Genomic DNA, 3785 nt, shown 5'->3' on the forward strand with positions numbered 1-3785 from the left:
AAGAACTGGAAGTTCTGTCTGGAGAGCATTTCTGCCTGAGGGATGCATTTGTCGAGTCAGCAGGAGGACAGCCTGGAGTACAGGCCTGAGATCTTAAAGATAGGATCACATAGTAGCAAGAACAAGCAAAACAGACTTGAATTCTAATTCTTTTTACTTGTTTGGCCAACATTCTTATACTTTCTGAGCCACTCTTTTCATCAGTATGAAATAATAGATTTCCATAAACATAAAGTAATAGTCCAAGCACTTTTGATGCTGCACACCTGTAACCCCAGAATCCAGGAGCCTAAGACAGAAGGATCACAATTCAAGGTCAGCCTGGGTTGCAAACCAGTCCAAGTTCAGTCTGAGTTATACAGTGAGACCCTGTCTCAAATAAAATAATAAAAAAAATAATTGTTTTAGAATTTGAGTGAGATAATATAAATAACATGCAGCATCTGATACAGTGTTGACTTTCAGTAAATGCTATTACTATTAGCATTGTTTTGATAATATATGTCATATACATTTATATTTTTTTTCAGAAGAAATTTCTCTTCCAAACAACTGCCTTCTCTTTTTATGTCTTCAAATCCAAATTCTAAAGGTAGTCTGAGTGGATTAATTTAATTAGAAAAGATTACATTTGAGTCATCAGCCAGTGGCTGCAATGGGTTCATTGTCTGCCTGTAGACTGTTTAAAGACAGGATAACCTAAAGGAGTTTCCATGAATCAAGACCAGATGTGATGTCTTCAGGGAGAGAAAGTCTTAGGCTGATTCATTCAACTCACTAGTGGAATCAAACACACACATGCGAAGAATCTGAGGAGAAACTTGAGACAGGTGAGAATCCTCTGCATGCCATCAGATTTAACCAGCAAGCAACAAAGGGTAAAATAAATGTTGCAACTGGAATAGTCACTATTAGATCATCTTTGTGATCTTTATGAAGACATAGCAAAATCCACTTATTCTCCCCTTTTATTTCTATAGGGGAAACTTAAAAGCAGGCAGAAAAAGTGACTTGGGAAAATCCTACAACAATCTATTGGTGAGCTACCCAATCTTCCTTTCTTTGTTTCCTTTCCTTTGTGTTTCCTTTGTTTTCATTAATCTGGATTATTTCTTTGAAATAAAATTTTTAAATTATTCTATATTTGCTCATTTACCTCATACAGAGAAGTATTCTTGAGCACCTATTTCATGCCAAACCCTGTTTGCAGAGATGAAAAAGATACTGTCTCTACCTTTGAGTAACTCCAAGTCTAGTTCAATGGTGCTCAAATGGTATAGAATATGAGCCATAATTATAATTTTAAATAGTCAAGTAAACCCATCTAAAAAGGTAAAAAATAAAATTAAAACATTTTAACAAAATATATATTTTAATTTCAATATGCAATCATTTAAAAATTATTAAGGAGATATTCTACATTGTTCTTTATACTAAGACTTTGAAATAAGTTCTGTGACTTTTCTATTTCCAGCACATCTCAGTTTGGATGATCCATATTTCAAGTGCTCAAAAATTATCTGTTAATGGCTACCATATTAGAGATTCCAGATATACACGAAAAATATATATGTAAACTGCAGAGATATTTAGTTATATATGGTGTTTGGAAAAGGAAAATTTTGGATCTCTAGCTTAGTATTGTGTATGTGTAAAAATCTGCTGCATCAGAGAGAGAGAGAGAGAGAGAAGAGAGAGATACACACAAACCTAGCTACAGTGAGTAGTGAGTCTGGGGACCTTCCACCCCAGACCCACCGGATGCAACAGCACAATGAGTTCTTTAGAAAGCAGTTCTCAGAGGGTTTTTTTAGTTTTCTTTAATAACATCCTTTTTGAGATCTTATTCACATAACATAAAAATCCTTCCCAAAGGTTTTGATACTTAAGCTAAATTATGAAGGGTGATTACATTATTTGGACAAGTAGGATAAAATATTTTAAGATGAAGTAACAGTATTGTCAAACACTTAGATGTGTGAATAAGTATAGCATGTAATAGACAATTAAGTATTTTCATGTAAATGAGGCTTAAAATGAGACTTTAAAGAGTATCTTGAGGTAGGGTAGAAGAGGCTTTGTATGTCTTCTAAGGCATTTGAACTTTATACTTAAGGCAATGAAAATCTATTGCAAAAGTGGTCAGTTGATCATGACCATTATGATTGGGACTAGAGAGCTGAAGCTCAGAGAGAGGACGGCTTACCTACTGACAGCTTGATTCATTTGGAGGAAGGGGTTGATACTTATTTCATCGTGTATTCTCACATATGACATATTCTGGTGTTGTAGGAAATAGCTAAGACAGGGGCTTCCTACTGGCAGTGACCATTTGTTATAGCTATTTGTTCACCGTTCTTGGTCCGTTCTAATTCCTTTCAATGTTTTTCAGATGTAATCTTCCCTGTGACTAAAGAAGAAAGCCTTAATTCATACCATCTTCTGATGACAAAAAGCAAGCAAGGTTGTAATTTAATAAATGCAGTCAAATCTGACCTTTGTGATGAACAACAAACATCTTGTAGCCTCAAATTTAGTCCTAAGGACTTGCCAGGGACATTGGATAATATGATACCTTGGTCTTGTACATCAAGTGCTGGACATGCAATTTCAAAATGTGTACCCCAAGTCTTTCCATAAAAGATAATTGTGGAGTTCTTCCTTCTGAGAGGTTAAGATCATTAAAATGCCATCTCACAAACAAAAACAAAAAACATGGCTTGTCAAGCTGGGTTCGATATGTCAGGAGCTAGCTCCATGAAATGATGAATTATGTGGAAAGTAACTCAGAACTAGCCAGATGGAAGTCGTCACCTGATGCTTTTACCATTGTGGAAGAGCTGCCTCAAGGAAGAAATGTAGCGAACAGATTGTGGAAAATTTAATCCGGAGTCAAACTCAAGCCCCTGTCTCTGATATAACAACACCCTTGGATACTAAGCCATGTAAACAACAATAGCATTAACATCCTACCACTTATTTGCATGTGCAATGCATTCGTGTGTGCCTCTGACAGATTCTTGTCTTGCTTCATTTTTGAGTTACTGTTTAAAATAATCAGGAGAAGTAGTTAAGTTGTTTGGGTAATGTTCTGAATAGTTGGATACTTGTCATGTCTAGTTGAAACCTCCTTTGTTTAACTTTGTGTACTTAAGAGAGATGGTACTAAAAATGAGTTTTCATGCTGGCTTCAAGTTTGTTGACTTGGCTAATACAGACAAGGCACTTTTTCTTACCACAGCATTAGTTTCTCATCTGGGAGATAAAACTTCACATTTGAATATCTCTTTAAAATCTGATAATGACCTCCAGATATTTCTGGGCCAGGTCATCCAGTTGTAGCATATGACCCCAAATGATCTGATCCAGCAAATTAGTTTTGTAAATTTTGATTGGAACCAGACAACATTGTTTAAGATAAACCCTAAGATTGTCAAATACAGTCTCTCCTTCTAGAAAAAGTTTTCTACGTATACCTTGGTTTACTCTTTACCACCAATTTGTTTGTCTTTTTTGTTTGTTGGGTTTTTGGGGGGAGGGTATTGGGGATTGAACTCGGACGTTGCACTTGCGAGGCAGGTGGCAGAACCGCCTTTCTTAAAGATAATAGTCTCACAAATGATTTGGGGGAACTGACCCACTATCATTCTGAGCTATGCATTTCAGGTACGATGGTCTCACCTAGCTACAGAGGTAGGTATTGATGTTTGTATGCTAATCAGTGAAGCACACCTAACTGAATATTTTGCTGTTTTAGAAATGAGCATACCACTCAGTATACATCA

The 3785-nt window shown here is 36.0% G+C and overlaps 1 long non-coding RNA gene across 1 annotated transcript; it reads left to right on the top strand.

Moving 5' to 3' along the window:
* Window positions 1-536: 536 nt before the first annotated feature.
* LOC147826112 (uncharacterized) lies at window positions 537-3476 on the top strand. The gene is made up of 3 exons (XR_015439783.1): window positions 537-830; window positions 981-1038; window positions 2393-3476. It is a non-coding gene; the product is annotated as an uncharacterized LOC147826112 (long non-coding RNA).
* The last annotated feature ends 309 nt before the right edge of the window (window positions 3477-3785 follow it).

The sequence above is a fragment of the Heterocephalus glaber genome, unplaced genomic scaffold, assembly GCF_053883595.1.
Source record: "Heterocephalus glaber isolate CG9 unplaced genomic scaffold, H.glaber_assembly_v1.0 deba00001479, whole genome shotgun sequence".
Classification (NCBI taxonomy): domain Eukaryota; kingdom Metazoa; phylum Chordata; class Mammalia; order Rodentia; family Bathyergidae; genus Heterocephalus; species Heterocephalus glaber.